Below are 21264 nucleotides of genomic sequence, written 5' to 3' on the forward strand. Positions count from 1 at the left end.
ATAATTTCTCATCAGAGAAAGGCACTGAGTCTTATGACTTGCTCCATGCACAGGTGGACTTTGTCCTGCAGTTGAACTCCTTTTCACCTTCTGATGCCTAAATTACTTTTTTGATCCTCACATTGAACTGCAGCTCTGAGTTCTCACAATAATTACCATGGGTAGTACTTTTCCACCCTGACATCAAATGTTGCCATGAATATATATTTGTTAAAAGCCAGCATCACAAATAGATTTGAAAACAAAATGCCTACATGTATTTAATTTTGAAGTCATATCTTATCAGCAAGCTTTGAATAAAGAAACTTGCCTTATAATAGGAATTACAAATTCTACTTCTACCAGGGAGAAGGACTGTAGGATGAAATCTGGAAGCCGACACTAGGAAATACAGGACTCCGAGGTCAGCTTGGAGGATTCAGCAGAAGTATCCTATGAGAAGCAGTACCACATTGATTAAGAACATAGGGGAGAGACAGTAAGATTCCTATAGGACTGAATGAACCAGTCACCTTATTTCATACACACTAGATGATACTTACTTGCATAAGTGCTGAGCTACCAGGCAGCAGCTGGAGATTTACAGTGTTGACACAAACATTTCCTGCCTAGCAAAATGTCCCTGTAACAAGAATAACAGCTAGAGAGATTGCAGCCACAAAAATCAAACCCATACTGGGTTTGATGCCAGTAATACAACACTTATACTTGTAAGTACTTGAATTACCTTGTACTACCATGAGGAAGCTACTCCCCTTTTAGCTATGCAGTTCATAGAATATAAAAGTCATTGTTATGAAGTGTTACAAAGGACAGAACTTCAGTTTCTGCAATTGCCAGTAAATTACATCTTTTTATACTCAAGATTCAATGCAGTTAAACAGAAGACAGTCCATTACAAACTCAAAAAACACAGGACTTGCTACTAAAGTGAGGAGCACCCAACTGCAAACATGTTCAGTGCTGTACCACACAGCCCAAAAGAGGCTGGAATTAACCATGGTATACTTCAGTACTGATTTACCCAACATCACGGTTGCACTGTTGCTACCACAAACATAAGAAGAAAATGACAGCATGAAAGATAGTGGTTAGGATAAGAGGTCTCTAAACTTGAAAAACAAAAGCTGTTACAAAGAAGTTAGACTCCATCTGGTGTCTTCATGGAAGAAATGCTAAGTTCTGTTAGAAGCTATATGTTGTTCAGAAGAACCAAAAAGATTCAGGAAGCCACATTATGGAAATTATAGTATGATTCCTATCAATGCAATTCTATAAAATTGCAAGTCTGTCTAAACCGATGCATCAGCTTTTGTGGCTTAGTAGCACTGCTGGGTTGTTTTTCTTGTTGTTGTTTGTTTTGTTGGGTTGTTTTTTTTTTTTCCTTAAATGCAGAGCCACAGGCCACCTCTATTCATCTAAACATCTTTAAGAGCCACAGCACTTGGGACATCATTTATGCAATGCATACATATACAATAAGCACACAGGAGACATGTTTCCAAAACAGAACAAAGTACATTGAATAAGTTAATACATTATTCACTACATTACACTACAACTGCCTTCATCGCAATGGTGTGACTAAAACTAGCCACTGAAGCAAAACACACAAATAAAACACAAAATAAGTATTTGGTTGTCAGTACACATGCTCAATGTCTGTACAGAAAGCAGCCTTACGTATTCTAACCAGCAACTAGAAATCAGCACTAAGTGAGCCACTACATCCACTCAAAGGCAGCTTCCTCTCTCATCTGGAGTACTGTGTCCAGATGTGGAGTCCTCAGCACAGGAGAGACATGGAACATCTGGAGCACATCCAGAGGAGGACCACAAAAGCAATCCAAGGGATGGAGCACTTCTCCTGCAAGGACAGGCTGACAGAGTCGGGGCTGTTCAGCCTAGGGAAGAGAAGGCTCTGCAGAGACCCAATAGTGGCTTTCTAGTATCTAAAGAAAAAACAGAAGAAAGAAAGGACTCTTTCGCAGCTGTAACAGGACAAGGTGAAACAATTTCAAACTATGAGGGGGGGTGACTTAGAAAAAAGGGTGTTTTTTTTTTTAGTAATGATAGTGAGGCACTGAAACATGCTGCCTAAAGAGGTGGTAGGTGCCCCACTCCTCAGACACTCAAGGTCAGGCTGACAGGACTCTAAAGCAGCAAGCTCTCACTGTGGCTGTCCCTGATCACATTACAGGGGAACTGGGCTAAACGACCTTTAGGAATCCTTTCCAACCCAAACAATTCTCTGATTCTTTGCCCTAGCATTGAAAGTTCAGCATTCGCTTCCAGACTTCATACAGCATTGTTTACTTATAACCTATATAGATACCAGCACAAAACAGTCTGTCAACAAAGGAAAGAAGACCTGCAATGACATAAAAGCCAGCATTTCTTCCACACAGCAGTCCCATTAACTTATTTTGGTACAGGGCTCACCACGCTAGTCCTTTGTTAGTAGCAGTGCAAACCAGAACTAAGTAAACAAGGCAACTACCCCCCTTACCACAAAAAGTACTACCCCATAGTACCCAAACAAGGAGAGCCATAGTAACCAGGGCCAGCCACAGCCCAGCCAGCAGCAGAAACAGCCATATTATCTAGGCAGGCTCTAAAGGCAACATAAAGACAGGCACTCACCAGCTCAAACACTGCCTGCAAATAGAGCCTTCTAGCAAGAGCTTTCTCCCCAGCTGCTTAAATGCAGCTTCAAGGCCAACAGGTGGAGGTGCATGAGTGAGGGCCCATGTGAGGCTGATAAGGGCAATCAAAGCTTGCTGACCTACTGATAGCTCTGATAAAGCCAAGTGTCAGCCTTTGGGTAAGGGAGAAAAGAGTGTATCTGGGTCTGAAGGGAGTTGATGCTGTGTGTGCACACTGATCACAGCTTAGATGCAATTAATATTTTTGAGGGGTCCCTACATAAAAACCCTTTTGGATGTTAAGGGTGAGCTGAACTTCACAAGTGGGGAAAAATAAGAATAAGAAATGCATGCAATATTTGAAAGCTGAATATATCTGTATTTCCTTTTCTTCTGATGGCTGTGGTCTTCATATACCTGTCTCCTTGTTCTAGATTGCAATCTGTCACAGCTGCAGAAAATACTGAGTGCAGTGGGAGAAAAAAAGTGGGCATCTGAAGATAAGCACCTTAGTCCTGAGATGTGACAGACAGGCTGCTAGTTGCCTCTGTGCTATCAGATTCTTCAGATCTTTCAGAAGTCATCCAACTCAAAAGGGCATATATTGGAGCCTGTGCAGCACCCTGTACAGAACTGTTCGATGACAAAATATTTGAAGGAGCTTGAAAAGAGTTCAGAGACTTATCTGTAACCTGTTTTACCTCTTTAGTCTTAAGTTACTAGGAATTAAATGATAATTGACATTTGGAAAAGGAATTGTAGTTCTGTGTGATGTAGTGGGTTAATAAAGTCTTTACCAGAAAAATAGACAAAATGCTCTTCATTGCTGAAATGCTGCTACTCTTTGAAACTTGCCTTGAAATGTACCCTGTGTGCCCTGGTACTCCTAAGGGAGTTTGCTGTAGCATGTATATTTACCTAGATACATCTGATTGTTAAAGAAAAAAAAATATGTGTATATATATATATATATATATATATATGTATGCATAGTTATAATGTAGACCAATAATACTATTATTCCATATAACATGGATAGATACAATGCTGATAATCCTTAGAAGGATCAATTTCATATTTAAATTTAGAGAGAGATCACTGTAGCAGGAGAGAGATAGATCTATGCATGTACAGAAATTCTAATAAACTGTTTGGAAGCTTCTGCAGAAAAAATAATGGTTGGCAGCTTGAAGTAAGAATGCTACAGAAAATATCTGATATACCTGTATACAAGAATATCTACCATTTTATCTGCATGAATGCTCTACCGGCTGTAAGCAGGAAAGGTATTAGAAATTACTCATTTTTTATCTTCACTGGAACCATTTACACCACTGAGCACATCCTGTATTATTCAGACAATGTACTCAGTAGTCCTTCTGTAAGACCTGAGTGCTGAGTAAGAAAATCAGCAATTTACAGGGTGATGGGATTTACAGATACCAGCAGTTGGTGAACCTTTAGTCCTTGAAACTGCAGTTGCTGTATTACCAAGTGTCCAAGGAGGAATGATGTAGTGTAGTGCTATGGCATTTGCACCTTGACCAATTGCAATTGTGTGTCTTGTGCAGTTAAAAACAATATGGAAAGTACTCTGAAAGTTTGTAGGAAATTTACACTCCTACTCATTTGTTTATTTTACTGAGAAAGATTATTGAAGCCGAAGTTGAACCTACTCTGTGCTTGCAAGGCATTATGTCTGGTAAGATAGCTGGGGGCTAATATTAAATGGACAAATTTGAGACAGTCATGAAAGGATCTTGAAAAATTGAGTGTATAAATGCTCATGGCTACATCTACATCTTCATCTTCAGAGAAAGTGGCAACATCTGGAACTGTCTCCTCCAGCATTTTGCTTGCAAAGGAGATAAAAAGATTGCAAGAAACTGCTGTACCAACTAAGACTTACCAAGACAGTTGAGAGGAATTGGCAAGCAAGATAAACTTCAGTTTCTTGGATGTAGCAAGGAATGTCAGATGCTGCTAAGTCACCAGCTTGATTTCAGGCAGTGATTGCTAGGAAGTGAATTGGTTTTTGATGACTTGCCTTCATTTGAAGTGTGGGAACCTGGGCTGCAAGGAAGCAGAGGCTGTTCACTGATTGCCCCTTCACAATGTTGCCTGGCAGAACTGCCCTGCTGCTGTCTCAGCAGGAGGGATCAATCCCGAACAGTGCTTCCTTGGCTCTGTCTCTAAAGTTAGCTGAGTGAGCTGTGCACTGGGATGGAAGCTTGAAATGCTGCATTTCAGATTTAGTAGGCAGGTGAGCATTTCTCCAAATAAAAGAAATACAACAGAAGGAAGGATGCAGAACAGGCTTGCACAGACAAATAAGTTTCTCTTTTTATAGTGGTAGCTCAAAAAAACCTGAGTCAAGGGCAGATATCCTCTTTTTAGACATGCAGGCTTGTGCCTAGAATTAATGATCTGAGTTAGAGAATATCAAGTGATTGAAAGCTCACAGGCTGGATACTACACACTTGGAATGCTTAAATAGCCCACATTTTTAGTCCCAGCTACTGGAAAAAGAATCTCTTTAATAGAAATTCACTGAGAAATGGCAGTGTTCTCTTCCCAGAGCTGTAAACTGAATCAAATAGGGACTGAAACTGGGAATCTCCTTTCCTTAATTAGAGTATAACTACAGATATCCATCTACCTACATGTATGACTCTTCAATATTGATTAAAAAGAGCACATCAAAATAACCTTACATTCTGAAAGCCAGGATCTCAAATCTTAGGAAGATTTCAAATTCAAGCTGCATGTGCAAGTCTGATTTAGTATTTTTGCTTATGTGCTGTTACACCAGTGTGATAGTGCACAGTTACCTGACGTGGTGAGCATTTCTCAGAACCCTTGCCTCTTGTTTTCCTCCTGAATGATGCTGAGAAACATGATGTTTATGTAAAAAATACTGATGAAAGGTCATATTATTGTAGGAAAGGGGAATCTATTTTTGCTTCTCTCTGATTCTGAGTGAGATGGGAGCACACAGCAATTTGCAACTGCAAACTGTGACAACCCTAATATGAGTTAAAAGAACCATTACCCTCTAGATTCTGGCCCTGCTCTGAGAGGGAAATAAAGATGAAATCCTTAACAAGAACCAATCAACTAAGCTTCAGTAACCAGCCTAAGAATTATAAGGCCTGCCATCCTGTACATAAGGAGACAGAGAAGAATTCTTTGACCGAGTGTAAATTTCATATTAAATGAGATTATAAGCATGCTGACTAGCTGGCCCGATTTTGCTTCTGCATGTAATGCTATATACTGTTCCTTGCTTGCAAAATTGTACCTCCTATTGATGTCAGCAATAGTAGCAGTTACTTTATTTCTAAAGCAACAAAAGCCATCTTCTCTAACTCTCTCACAAGGGATCTCATCAGGATAGTATATGCACAGTTAAAATAATAATAGATCATCCAGCAATTTAAGTAACATGCTTTTGCCAAAAAGAGAGGAATGTAAGGAGAAGAGGGAATAAACTCATCAGGGTAGATAAAATGTTCCACAGTTTCATTGGCCAGATCAGCACATCTGCACGGCTAGCACAGCTTCTAAGCCACCATCTGAGGAAATTGGGAGGGGCTGGTGAGAGGTTTTATGGTGTCCTGAAGCTGACACCCAGCTGCATCTCTTCAATTTCACTGTTATGGTCCCAGACAGTCCAAAAACATGCACAGTAGGTAAGGAAAGGCAAAGCCACCCTCATGCATTCACCTTTTTTCATGTGTTTCATCCTCTAAGTAGTGCTTTTCAGAATTTTAATAACATTTCAGAAGCTCATGAATTCCCATTTTTATGATATTTGACATTTTTTTCAGAACAGAATTTTAGATATTCTTTTCTTCCTTCCTTTCCAAGCCTTTGTTGTTGTTATTCAGTTAATTTTCTTACTCCTATTTATTCCACAAGTATCTTCTATCCCCCTTATCTGTTTGCCTCTCATCCCCTGCTCCCTTTGCTACGTTGAAACAGACTTGACAGCCTGGTGATCATTTCTACTTTCCACCCTTCAGTTCATCTGCTTTGAGATAGCAATTATTGGAGATATAAGAACCTGGGTACAGAATTTCAAAATGTAATTGGCAAACAAGGATGAGATATTCTCACTGACAGGAAAAGACAGTAAACATAAAAATAATTCTTCTATGAAGGAGCTTAGCAGCGTGGAACGTTATTACCAGGCATTGCCCAACTGGGAAAATGCCCTCTGGCGGTCACACTGCCATCAGTGCAATCATTTCTCGTTAATGGCGATGCTCTTAACTAGTTAACCGCTGTTATTTGTGTGCTCTTGACTAAAGTTTCAGTGTTTCAGTGTTGTAAGTCTGATTTTAAAGGATGCAACAGAGACCTAAAGGAGTTTGCTTTCCAACACCATGTTACGAGAGGAGAAATGTGAGTTAAGGAGTGTTAGTAGTTAATTTATTTCATTAGAAGAAAAAAAAAGTTGATTTTTGGTTTTGATTGTGCAAATGTTTTCAAATCATTTTACTTCCTGTCTAATAATAATAATAATTTAAAAATGGGATTCATACTGAAAATAGAAAGGTACACTTGTTTTCTAGTTACAGTACTCTGATTTTATCAGGCATATGCAATTCTGGTTTTGGGGGAGTTGAGTGTAAAGTGCATTGATTTTAGAGTCTGAATCTAAATTTCTCTGTATAAAATGAACCAGCCTCCTACATTTATGTTCAATTTGATCTAGGCACTGCATCCTTGAGTCACTGCAATTTCTATCAGCACCGAAGCCCCTGACTGCTCTTACTGCTAGCATGCTTGCTGATGCAAAATGCAGCATTACATCTCCTGTTACAGGTTAGAATATATTTTAATCCCATAAATATGTCATAACATTTTCAATTTCTATATTTACAGATATCAAGAATAACACTGCATGCATGTGAAGCGTACAGAATGCTTAACGGAAGGAAGATTCACTCAGTGTAAAAGCCACCACTGCACAATGCCATTTTTTTTTTGTTAGTGTGCTTTTTCCTAGCTGGGTTTAAACTTCCAGGTACGTGTTTCAGTTCATTGTGTTACCCCACATCCAGTCTCCATATGAGTTTATATCTAATCGTTCAAAATTACTGCAGATTGGAAATTTCCTAGCCACAGCAAAGGGCAATGGCCTCGCTGTCTGGATGCATTGGGGTTACTTCAATAAAAGCCTCACTGAGGCCTTTTCTGTTTTCTCATAAATGTGTTTCCATCAGGCAGGTTTGTTCCTCCGAGCTCAGCTCTGTCCATATGCTCACCATATGTGCACACACTGCCATTGGTACCAGTCTGCTCTGGCAGTAGCTGGTGACACTGGAGTTCAGGGAATCCTGTCTCCATTTGCTGACCTCCAATCACCTTCTATGCCAGCAGCATGAAGGGCAGGAGAGAATTGTTCAATACAGCTGTTGTTCCATTTCAGTGCTCCCAGAAATGTCCCCAAAGCAATTCCATAGCTCCTTACACCAGCTGTGGAGGCTTGTTGTTTTTTTTCACAGAATCACAGAATCACAGAATCACAGAATCACCCGGGTTGGAAGGGACCCCAAGGATCATGTAGTTCCAACCCCCCTGCCTAGCAGGGCCACCAAACATACACATTCAGATCAGGTTGCCCAGGACCCCGTCCAACCTGGCCTTAAACACGTCCAAGGACGGGGCATCCACAACCTCCCTGGGCAGCCCGTTCCAGGGCCTAACCACTCTCATAGTAAAGAACTTCCCCCTAACATCCAACCTAAATCTTCCCTCCTTCAACTTAAAACCATTTCCCCTAGTCCTGCTGTTGTCAGCCCTTTTGAAGAGTTTACTCCCCTCCTGGGTGTAGGTTCCCTTCAGGTATTGATAGGCTGCAATGAGGTCACCCCGCAGCCTTCTCTTCTCCAGGCTGAACAAGCCCAACTCCCTCAGCCTGTCCTCATAGGGGAGGTGCTCCAGCCCCCTGATCATCTTAGTCGCTCTCCTCTGGACCCTTTCCAAAACTTCTATGTCTTTCTTGTACTGAGGGCTCCACACTTGGACACAGTACTCCAGGTGGGGCCTCACAAGAGCCGAGTAGAGAGGGACAATCACCTCCCTGTCCCTGCTGGCCACCCCTCTCCTGATGGAGCCCAGGATCCCATTTGCCTTTCGAGCTGCCAGAGCGCACTGCTGGCTCATATTCAGTCTCTCGTCCATCAGGACCCCCAGGTCCTTCTCTGCCGAGCTGCTCTCAAGGACCACTCCTCCCAGCCTGTACAGGTGCCTGGGGTTCTTCCGGCCCAAATGCAAAACCTTGCACTTTGATTTTTTTTTTTGTTTGCCTTTACAGGACAAGAGAGAACAGCAATAATTTCAGGAGAAGTTAGATGCAAAAATAGAAAAATCATCATAATTCCAACCGTCTGTTGAATCAAATACCACATTTTCGATTAGTTTATCAGCAGAACTGTAGAACAGCCTGATCTCAGTGGTTGGCTAACCATACTTTCTGAGTGTTTGTACTACAGTTCTAATACTATTGATCTTTTCTCAGGTAAAATACAACTGTTTAGCGTTTCAAATCATCCAAAACTATTTGCATACATGGACTTAGATATACCTATCTTCCAGTAATATTTTTTTTTTATATAAAACTGCTCAGAAAAATCTGGGCTGTACTTCATACAGCTTTGATTATGCACTTCTAAAGACGGGAAGTGCTCATTGAATTTAATGAATATTTTGGTTCTTTATCAACTTGTGGATCAGAGCCTAATATAAACACAGCTGGTGTGTGTTCAGCCACATCTTCTGCCGCTCCGCTGTTTGATGAGGAGGTCTTGTGAGGATGTTTATCAAGTCAGAGTGAGTTTGATAGAAGTAGCTGACATAAACATTTTACAATGTGCCTAAAGCTTTTACAAAACAAGCCAGCCAAACAAACAAAAACACAATTACACATACAATTTAAACAAGAAGTTATAGATAACATTACATAAAATTCTGTCATAAATTATATCTATAGATTTCTGGGAAACAGTTACTCTGTTGACAAAGGAGTGACTAAAATTTTTATGCACTCTTGCATCACAGTACATCTGGTCTTTTTTCATTTTATAAGTTTGTTACTAGAGATTAACATCTGATGTTTATTCAAGCTTTCTGTGTATGACCTTCATTGAAACCAGGCCTGTCTTAGATACTGCCGTGCTTTATCATGTGCTCCAACAGACTGGATGCCTTATCCATGAGGAGTTTGGTGCTGTTTCAAGAGAAAGGGAATGATTGATCATGTTTATGGAATTTCTTCCCAGAATCTGTGGTCTGATCTCAGTGTTAGGCAATGTAAGAAGAAATAAGAAGAGGTTGGATTGTGGTTCAAGTGCATGCAGCTGTGGTTTCCCTGTTGTCACCACTGGAGGTGAAAACCAGCGTCCTTCTCGTCTACAATTCCATTTTTCTTTTCAGAGTAGCCCTAGACACCTAGAACAAGGATGTGCTGTTTGGTCTTCTCTCAGCATGGAATTGCCACTGGACCAAAGCACAGGGATCATGTCTGTGGGGCACCCCAAGCACCTCCTTACCTTGCAGCCACAAGCCCTTTGTTGCTGCAAGTGCAATTTTGTCAGGATTTGGTTGTTGATTAGTAACACTTCACCTTGTATTGAACACTCAGGCTATGATACAATTAAAGAAGAATTCACTAAAGAAATGAACAAACAGCAGAGAGCTGTCCAGCCAGCCTAATGGGAAATTAAACTTAGCGTTCTCATCCCTCAAAATTAATTGGGGGCGACCGTCTCGCTGTGTATTTAGAACATCCATTTCTCTAGAGTTTAATCAAGCAGTCATTCTTTTTCTCTTGAACAGCATCACATACAAAGACTATGTTCCCATTATAGTGGCCATCTTCACTGCGAGAAGCAGGGCTGTTTTTTAGTTCAACAGCAGTCAGTAGTGTTACTCCTGATTTTAGCTAGATTCCCAGCTCTGGGACTGAGGCTCAGAGCTCTTTTAAGGATAGGTTTCCTCAATATTGAATCAAAGGTTGGAAATAATTCCTATTGGCTTTTAAAAGAACAATGCTGAGGTAGAAATTGAGATCCTCTAAAGCAAGCAGTATGATATGAATGTAGATTTAAGTTGAACTTCATCTTACATGGTGGCTTTGTTATATATCCTGTATTTGTATGTTTATTATGCCAATATCGGACTGTGGCTGAGACAAAACTTTTGTGATTGTCTCATATCACAGATTAGACAAACTAAATATTCACATAGCTGATAGAAATCATCTATGGAAATGGTGATTTACCTTAGTAAATGTTCCCTTTGCTTTTGTTCCCTCTCTTACAGCATTCTGAATCATTACTGTCTGTGTAAACCAAGCTAGTTTTTTATCATACTTTTAAAAAGACAAAAATGTACGCCACACAGCTTAAAAATCTCATGTCCTGTTAAATGTGTCAGTATGCATACATGCAAATACACCTACAGGCATATTCCACAACTATATTTATTCAAGACTTATACACAAGTGTCCTTTGTCAACAACAGTTACCAGTTGTTTAACAGAATATTGTTACAGAAAATGAAGTGCATGGAGAGGACTCTGTTGGAAGGTCAGTATAGTTGCATTTCTCACACTGTACATGAGCAGTGCCTGACTTGGCTTGCTGTGGTCCTAACTCTCTGTTGTTTCTTTTTCCAGTAAATACACGTGAGTCTAGCAGGCTGTGTGGCTTAGGAGTGGCACACACAAGGATACTTAAAACAACGTTTTTCCTACATCTGGCATTTATTTTAGGAACATACATAGGAACATGCTGCCACTGTAGTCTCAGCAACAGACAGAAGTTTCCCATCTCTGGAGCTTATGGGATCTCACATAAACCTGCAGCCCTGACACCTCTTCACAGAAGACCTGGCTATGATCAGTAGTGTTAGGGTGAAAGAACTAATACAGCAAAGCAGGTGAACATTAAACAAAACCCATCTGGGTGTTTTGACTCAGGAGGAAAAAGAAAACAGAGATAACTGGGATGTAAAGAGAAGAACTAAGGCCACTTCTGATGGGAGCACTGAATTTAGTTTCTTTAACTTTGAGCTTAGAGTGATGCTAATGTAATTCCTGTTGCTAGGTGAACTGACAAACCTCCTTGTACCCATGGGGCCTTGTAATACAAATAAGGAGAAATTCAGTTGCAATCTGTGGCATTCCTGAATGCAAAATCCTGAATCAGAAGAGATGAGCTTCTTTACCTTTATTATGGCCAAGAGATAGTATGGTATCATCTTTAATATTAACAGCAGTCAGTGATGGGAACAAGGGTTCTGATAATCTAAATGAGAGTTTTGACCTTCAAGAAGCAGAGGGAGGTTGTGCCAAATGTTCCTGGAAGTCAGGTTTGCCTGCTGAGATTGAGGGAGGGTTTGTGTTTTCATTGTATCACTGCTCCTGCATTACCCTCTTCTCTAGAAATGCAACTCCAGTTACAGACCCAGGTTCCTATGGGTCTAGACCAGAAGTGATGTTTATAAACAAAATACCTCACAGCTCCTACTTGAGTCCTCTTTAAGAAAACACTGTAGTATGATAACAACACACTGTGACTATTTTTTCAGTTTTCTGCTGTCCACTGCAGCCTTGTGAGAAAGTGCTAATGAACCTGGACAGGCTGGAGAGCTGGGCAAAAAAAAAAACAGATGAGGTTTAACAAAAGCAAGTGTAGAGTCTTGCATCTGGGGAGGAATAATTCCAGGCACCAGTACAGGTTGGGGGATGAGCTGCTGGAGGGGAGCTCTGTGGAGAGGGACCTGGGTGTCCTGGTGGACGACAGGTTGGCCATGAGCCAGCAGTGTGCCCTTGTGGCCAAAAAGGCCAATGGCTTACTGGGGTGCATTAAAAAGAGCGTGGCCAGCAGGTCAAAGGAGGTGATCCTCCCCCTCTACTCTGCCCTGGTAAGACCTCATCTGGAGTACTGCGTCCAGTTCTGGGCTCCCCAGTACAAAAAAGACAGGGATCTCTTGGAAAGAGTCCAGCGGAGGGCCACGAAGATGGTGAAGGGCCTGGAGCATCTCCCCTATGAGGAAAGGCTGAGTGAACTGGGTCTGTTCAGCCTTGAGAAAAGGAGACTGAGAGGGGACCTGATCCAGGTCTATAAATATCTAAGGTGTGGGGGGCAGAATGGCGAGGCCGGACTCTTTTCAGTGGTGAGTGGAGACAGGACAAGGGGAAACGGCTGGAAACTGCAGCATAGGAAGTTCCGCACAAACATGCGCAAGAACTTCTTTACAGTGAGGTGACGGAGCACTGGAACAGGCTGCCCAGGGAGGTGGTGGAGTCTCCTTCTCTGGAGATGTTCAAGACCTGCCTGGATGCCTACCTGTGCGACCTGCTGTAGGGAACCTGCTTTGGCAGGGGGTTGGACTCGATGATCTCTGGAGGTCCCTTCCAACCCCTACAATTCTCTGATTCTGTGATTCTGTAACCTACTAACTTCCTAATTAATGAACACCAAAGAAAGGAGAAAGACAAATTTATAATTTCCGTCTTATCAAAGACAAAGGGTTTTTTACACTAGACATATCAATAAAGCAGTATTCTATTACCAACTTTTCAGTCTTGTGCAGAAAACCAAAGGGATGGAATACTGGTGGAAGGATGAAACCAAAGGCATGGAGTACTGGTGGAAGGATGGACGGGGTGAAAGCGAGAGCATGCACAGACACAACCCTGCTTTAACATTTCCTTTCAGTTTTTCCTGAACGCAAATGCTCTCCATCGGCGCGTCCCGAACGATGTCGGTATTTCTCCAACAGCTGCTAACCCGGGCATGTGCCACCGAGCGGCGCTGCTGCCCCGCGGCCGTACGAGCACAGGCTGCCTGAATCCAGCGGCCGCCCGAAGCCGGGCTGCCCGGCCCGGCCCCACCATGGGCGGTGGGAGAGAGCAGCACAGCCGGTGCTGCCAGTGCTTGGTGCTTTTGCTGAGATAGCCTCTTACTGTCAGCTGCGAGTTGCTGGGAGATTCACCCGCTGGGACTGAGAGAGGGATACCTTTCACACTCAGGCAGCAACTGCTTGATACGTTTCACCCAATGTGAGTTAAAGCAGAGGCAACATCCCACCTCCAGGCCTCCACTCACTCATTTCTCAAAATGACCCCAAACTTTACCTTTAACAAAACTGATTTATCTCTTGTTTCAAGTTCCACCCGTGAAAGAGGCCAACAAACATCAGATCCTGATCCCCGTTGCTGTAAACGTGGGGTAAAAAAAAAAGCAGCAGTAACTGCAATGGATTTATGTCAGATTGGTTCCATTTGTGCTGAACCATCACAAAACCATTTGAGCCTTGAAACTGGCAGCTTAGCTGCATTGCTCTGAAGGTCCGGGTGACTGCGCCAGAGATAAGATTACAGAAGGCTTTTCCTTTATGTGACATTTCTGCCAGCTTGTACTTCTGCCATGAATATTCTTTTTAAACAGTCCTCTCAGGGCAATTAAGAAAAACAAAAAAATAAGGAGAACAAAGAAACTGTCATTGGTAATCCAAGTAGGATTTTTCTTCTGAGAAAGGATTAACAAAGAAGATAAAAAGCAGAATGAGAAGGCAATTAATGTTGTCATTATCAGCAATTTCTTCAAATTAAGTTGGCAAGTCTTGCATTCAGTGTACAATATTCATTGTGCATTGACATTTGAAAAGATTTGTAAGAATTAAAAATAAGTGTTTAGAGTAGGGCTGTAGGAGTGTGGCCTGGATTTGGACCGTGGATACATTCCATCAGGACTCGATGGCAGCTCAAGCCCTGCACTGTGTCTCTGGGTCCTGGGCAGGTCCTGCATCTCTTCACCCTTCTCCTGATCTCTCAGGCAAAAGTTAAGCACGTGAGTTTTTGGCAGACCAACCGAACTGGAGCTTATGAGTTGTTTTGAGTTGTAGATCTATTTAGAAACTATGCAGCAGACCTCAGCAAAATTAACAGAGTAGCCTAGTTTAGAGAGAAGGAAACTAATAACAGAATGGTGAAAGAAACTGAGCTGGGAGTTTCTTTTTTTTTGTGATACTGAAGAGCTTCAAAGAGATCATCAAATACCATGTCACTATCGATGAGTTTTAATGGAGTATGTGGTGGGGATGGCTAAAGAGCCTCAGACAATTTATATCATAATAGGATTTGCATGGTGCAGAGTTCACTCTAGTGGAGAAATGAAATGTCACTGAACATGTGGAATTTCAGAACAAAAATAGTCAGCAGCCAATAAACGAAGGTGAGATCCTGTGCCTATCCTTCATGTTCTAAGCTAATGCTGTAAAACTGTGTTCTCATAGCTTTCCTATTCTGTCTGTCCCTGGTTTGCCAGGAAATGCATTCAAATGTCTTAGTTTCATCTAGATGCAGGAGAAGAAAACTGCTAAAAATATCCTAGGACAAGGATATGCTCAAAAATGACATGAGAAAATGTGATCTCTTTGTCTCTGTCCCTGTCATCTCCTAGCTGTGCTCAACCAAGGCCACCAGGTTCACAACAAAGCCAGGAGACCTTGTTGTTAGTGCTCATCCCTGCCCACTTTCTCTCAGTATTACTCTGCCTTTTTCAGTAGCCTCTTCCATCCTGTGTGCCTGCAGCTCCTGCCTTTTTCTCCCAGCTTTCCCTGTTCTCTCCAACCTTTGTCCCCCCTCCTTCCCGCGCCCCATTACTCTCTTTGTTGTCCCCTTGTGTCTCCTGCTGCCCCCTGCCCCTGGCTTGTCCCCGCTGCATCCAGTGCTTCCCCCACACTATCTGCCCCACCACACACAGCTGCTGCCCTTCCCTGCACCCCACCGCTCCCACTGCTGCTTTGCAGGGCTGACCAGCTCTGCTTCCAAACAATGAGGCTTTGACCTCTTTCCCCTGGGAGAAGATTTCACAGCCAAACACGTCTCACTGGCAGGAGCTTTTCCTGATATTCAGCCTGTTTCCTTCTCCCATTGCTCCTACTTAAATCTCTTTATATTGAACTAACAGCTTGTGCCCCAGGCGAGGTGTTTATACCCCTCCTTTTATGACTATTGCAAAAAAGGCTTGAATGCAGATAGCCAGGCCAAGGCGAAGAGAGGCACTGTGCATCCCAGTAAGCAAGATCCTGTAACGAAAAATAGGCCACATGCCTTACAAAAATTCACCAAGAGCCAAACCTTGATCGGTTTTTATCCATCTGAAAGAAAGATACTAAGGCAGACAGCTGTGTCAACAGCCTGCGAGCCAGGGGCTGAGTTAACCTGAGCTCTTGGAGTCAGGGGACAGGGATTGGAATAGTGAACATGGCCCAAACTGAACAAGCTTTGGTACAGAGGGTGAACATTGAGCCCAGCAGATAGAGGAGAAAGGCATTAATCTCTCAAGGTGCCCGATGCAGGAGGTGCTGAGTTGGGGTAGGTCAAAAGGGAAGAAATATGGCTGGAAGGGCGGAAGGGAGCAGGACAGGAGGCGGTTGAAGAAGCAGGGACATGGCTGAGCCAATTACAGAGGCCTACATGGAAGAAATGGGCTGTGTGGGGTCAAGAGCAAGCATACCCCACACACGGAGCCACATGAACAGTCCACAGCAGTGGCTGAAGCCAAATGTGAAAAGCCACGTTCAGGAGCAAAGACTGTCTTCTGCCTAAGTATCTGAAAACTGTTCAGCAGAATGGGGAATTAAGATGGATGCTACAGCTTAATTTCCAGATTACAATTTCTAAAGCAGGCAACTGATGTCTGCACACATGCCTCAGTGGTTCATGTGAAGCCCAGAAGACTCTATAGCTACCTACTCATCCCTGCTCCTGCATGCCAGACTCAGTGCGGATGCCAGGGGCAGAACAAGGCAACTCACCTGACAGCCATGGCTGAGGGATGGGGACTTTCAGCTCCTTCCTTCCCTGCCCTACTGCACCTCCCTGCCATGTACTTTGCCCAAGCACATGTCCACACTGTCACCAGCAGAGCCAGCTCACTCCACCACCTCAGCTGTATCCACTTCTTTTTTATCATCAGTTTTCTACTGGCTTCATAGAAAGTGGCCAGAAAGCATCGGCTTTAAAGCAGTGAGCAAGGCAGCTGAGCACTGTGGAGCAGGGGTAAAGGGAGAGGGATAGGATTTCTCCCCCTTGTCAGCGGTAAGGCATTAACATGGCTCAGCTGTACAAGGAACTACACCCGGAGCAACCATCTTCCTTTTCTCCTGTGTTTTAAAATGTACCAACCTATGTGTACCCATTAGCACATTGTAAGGGCTGCTCATTTTCCCAGTCTAGACAGGGATTTCGAGCAGACATTCAGATCTGCCTGGAGGCATTGTACAAGGGTAGTCCTCAAAAGCACCTTTCAGAGGCTCAAAAGACAACTTCAGATAGTAATAGGGAATCTTGTTCTTAATGACGAAAATAGCTTATTCTGGCCAGTGCAAAAGCAATATTGGTAATACCAGCTGAATTAATAATAGTGAAAACCACTCATTAGAAATTATAATGGTTCTGAACACCATAACAGTTCACCTATGGTATAAATCAACCCAGTTCCATTTATGCAATGAAGCTATTGTTGCTTACAGCAGCCAAGGGCCTGCCCTAAAGTTTTCTTGCTTTTGCATATACAGAACATAACACTGCAACCTTCTTGCTCAATTTTTTTGCCTTTCTTATAATTTTTCCCTTAGAGGGCTTCTTTAGACATAGCAAAGACTGCTTGGTAATTTTTATGTCTAGCCTTCTATTTCCCTTGCTACTCCCCCATGCAGTAATTTGTGTGGGGAAAGGTAAATCAGAGCCACATGTTCCCTTTATAAGCCATAGATAAAGGGCAGCAGCAATTCAGTATGCTGTGAATTCACCAGGATTATTCAGTACGTCATTAACTGTGGAGAAGATCCCAGCATCAGCAAGCTTCCTCTGTTCTGCATGTTCCTTAGTTTCTTCTACCAGTGCAGGAGGCACTGGTAGAGTAAACAGTACAGCACACCCCAGCAACCCCAGGCAGAACCCCAGTGACAGCCTCCACACTCAGATGTGTCATCCAAAATATGCAATATCTGACGAACCATTAGCTCTTACTGAAGGTATGAATGCCACAGAAACTTTTAAAAATTCTTAATACTACCATAATGAAAAGTGCCTTGGTTTTTTTTGTTCATCATTGAGAAAATGTGTGAGGCAGACAACGTAGAGAGAGTTTCTTCCAGGCAACTCTATTTTCTTGGAAATCTGAAACACAGTATTTTATTTTGAAGCTCCATCATTGTAGTTTCTGTGTGTTTCTGTTTTAATCTTGTCTTATCTCCTGTACTGGAGAGGGAAATGTGCATCAGTTGCATTGCAAGGGACATCGCATCATGGGAGATACAGACCAATCAGTTTCTACAGCTCCTGTACAGAGATTAGCTTTGTTACTGGATCAAAGAAAAAGCGCCTTTATTAATGTCATGCCTAGGGACTGCCATTCCAGTGAGTCACAGCACTGTGAATCCTGATCTATTCCAAAAATGTCAAGAGTATCACTGTGGAATTACAGTGTCAGGAGAGTAGAACAAAACTTTTGGCCTTATTCTGGCTCTCATTTCTGCTCCCTGTGAGGAGCTTGGCATTTCCATTCAGACTGACCGTTAATCCACCTACTGTTAGGTGAGCAGTCTGAGAGTATTAGAAAGCTGACTATTAGAACAGGTATTGAATTCTCACTCCTACCAGATAATGTTAGAAACTATTGTTTCATCACACATTTCTGAAGTTTTGCATATCTCTTTGAGTAACCTCAAAGTTACGTACAGAAACGCACAGAAACATCTGTGTGTGTTGCACTCATATCTACGCTAGGAAATCAGTGAATTCCATATATCATTTTGGGCAATACCTTTACACTGGAGTTGCTGGGCAGTGCCTGTGTGTAAAGCAGTTGCTTAAAATCACTGTTTTCCACAATCAGTGTTTCAACATAATTATCATTAACTTTTAAGGAACACTTACCCAGTGTGCATTCATCACTTCTGGACTGCTCTATCGTATTGCCCATAGCCAGTGTCAGAGACTGATCTTTTCTTCTGCCAAACCAAGTGTCGGATGGTTTAATCTCTGCTGACACCAGTGCTGGAACATTTTTTCCCAGATCAATGCTGTTGTTCATCTTGGGCTGAGAGACAGAGTGGGTGTTTCTCTCACCTCATGTTGGACTCTAAGACTTGCAGTGCTTGTCTGGAGCTAGTAGGACTGACTCTCAGCGAACGACACCCAGATGCCTTTGCTTTAAAGATGGAAAGATCTCTCTCAGTCATACAGTGGGACCTCCTGCTACTTCACTAGGACATCGCCAGCACCCAGCCTGACTTCTGCTCAGGGGCACTGTGCTTTGCTGCAGGCCTTGTTTGTCAGGAGATACTGCATCTCCGGTACAGAACAAAGATCATCAATGTGACCATACTCTTTTAGCAGAAAATTAACTGTGACTGCCTTAAGCCCCGGACAGTTTATTGGCGTAAGCAAGGATGAGGATGCGCACACATCACAACACGGGTTCACAACACAGTGTGCTTGGCTATGGACCGAAGGGTGGCAGTGCCAGCCGAGTGGTGCCAACACGGTAGGCCGCTACTCTGCACTGCCCAGCGAGAGCAGGCCATGACTGTCCTTGCCTCGAGGGCCAGGCAACCTCAGGTCACTTCATGTTCATGTAGAATAGTGTGCACAGACATCTCTGAGGAGCAGCTCTTGATGACTTAATGTGTCTGCACCCCGAGGACACACTGAGGCATTCCCGGGCTTCAGCCATGGCCTTTCATCTGCTTAAATCCCACTCGTTCATCTTTACTCGTTTCCTTTCCACCCTGCTCTCCTAACCCAGACTCTGGTCAGGTGACACGGCTCTGGGAAGCTTTCCCACTCCACAGATAGTGACTCTGTTACCTCTGTTACTGTACATTTGTTTAATTAATTGCTCATTTTGTTCCTGCGCTGTTGTGCTGGCCCAGTACACTTACAGTATGCATGAGTGCCTAAAAGGTGACGAGGCTCCTAGGGTGACTCTGTCCCTTTCATTTATTTATAGAGCTCAAGCACATGATCCCTTATTAATTCCAGGCACCGCTAGCTCAGCCTGACTTGAGATAACATGGCACAGGCTCCAGGCCGTCTCAGCTGGCACTTGAAAGCACACTGGGAAGTGAGGTCCCTGCTGCAGAGAGTGGGGCTGATCGGCCGCTATCAGGAAAGCAATTAAACTTGATGTGGCATTTGAACTGTGGACCCAAAGGTGCACAGAATAGCCTTTGGCCACTCTAAAATCTTTTTTTAAATGCTGTGAGTACTAAACAGAGGTAACTGTAAGCAAATAGAAATCAAGGTTTATATTATTTCTCAGAAGGCCAACATCTACCACAGCAGATCCTAAAATGAATTTGAAGGATAGAAATTACGAGCATTTATGAAGCAAATGACTTCTTGTTAACAAGTCATGTATGTAGATGTAGCAGAAGTTACAGCAACAGAAGCTGAGACGAGCAGTCTCATCAATGGGCTTAAATTCAAGCACTGAACTATGGCAAAATTTCACAAATGTTCCTTCTGGTGGATGTTCTTGTTCTTATCCCCGGGCTTCTCTTTGAACTGTGCCAGTAGAGCTGCTCCTTCCTTGAGATGCCTTGAGATGAACTGGGGCCACCGGGCAGCTTGGGCCACCAGCCCCCTGAGCTATAAAGCTGCTTTGCCAGGCTACATCAAGTCTGGCACAAATAATTTATTGTCCTGGATCCAGGCCCAAGGACTGCAGCTCTGGCTTTGCTGCTATCTGAGCAGCCTGGGACCAACATTTTACCTGCAGTTCACTTTTCACCATCTGTTAGACATCTTAAGACATTTGCACTGAACATCAAACTTGCCGAGTTCTGTATCTGTATAATTAATGAGCGTTTATGATGTGGATGTTGGAAGACTTCCACAAAAAAGGAGCTTCTTCCAACCACAGGAGCTGTGCTGTCCCATTCATCCTCTGCATGCTCCCTGCGGGTGCACACAGCTGAATCACGCAGTACTGATCTGGATTTCCTTCCTCTAAAGCACTTGTTTTTTTTCCAATACAAAATGGAGATGCCAAAGAAGGTTGTTGACTTCATGTAATTTCTCTGAGGTGCTCAGATACCAAGCTGCTGAGCATACTCTTGATAGATGAGATTAGATAAGAAGGAGTGAGATCAAATAGCAGTTTTCTGTTACTACCTTCCAGACAGTTGAGATGGAGCTCAGATACTAATGAGATGGGCATCCTAGAAACACTTAAGAAAGATATGACATTGAGAAGCAACTAAATAAACCATTTTCTCCCCCTACACTTGCAGCCATACAGACATGTTCCCCCATCCCATTAAACTCTTCTCTGTCCCCAAGAGGCAGCAATCTGGGGCTCTGTAGGTATATGATTTCAGGTCATTTCTAAATGCCCAGCATGGCTGCTGGGTTTAAGTTCAAGAAGACTAGGAAGCAATAAGCAAGCTTTCACATGTGAAACTTTGAAAATTAATATGCAAAAATCCCACTCCTTTTTAAAATTCACAGGAATGATTATGCTGTTTCGCATAATGTTTAATTAGAGAGCTAGGAAGTTTATAAAGTATGTTCTTGCTAACAGGTTGA

The 21264-nt window shown here is 42.8% G+C and overlaps 1 long non-coding RNA gene across 2 annotated transcripts; it reads right to left on the reverse strand.

Moving 5' to 3' along the window:
- Positions 1 to 314: 314 nt before the first annotated feature.
- On the reverse strand, positions 315 to 2756 carry LOC125694392 (uncharacterized). 2 transcript variants are annotated; one of them, XR_007377534.1, is made up of 4 exons: positions 2644 to 2756; positions 1684 to 1952; positions 543 to 622; positions 315 to 432 (listed from the first exon to the last, which is right to left on the reverse strand). It is a non-coding gene; the product is annotated as an uncharacterized LOC125694392 (long non-coding RNA). The 2 variants fall into 2 exon arrangements; XR_007377535.1 differs by lacking the exon at positions 2644 to 2756 and adding an exon at positions 2535 to 2631.
- Positions 2757 to 21264: the final 18508 nt, after the last annotated feature.

This window comes from Lagopus muta, chromosome 6 (genome assembly GCF_023343835.1).
Source record: "Lagopus muta isolate bLagMut1 chromosome 6, bLagMut1 primary, whole genome shotgun sequence".
NCBI lineage: Eukaryota > Metazoa > Chordata > Aves > Galliformes > Phasianidae > Lagopus > Lagopus muta.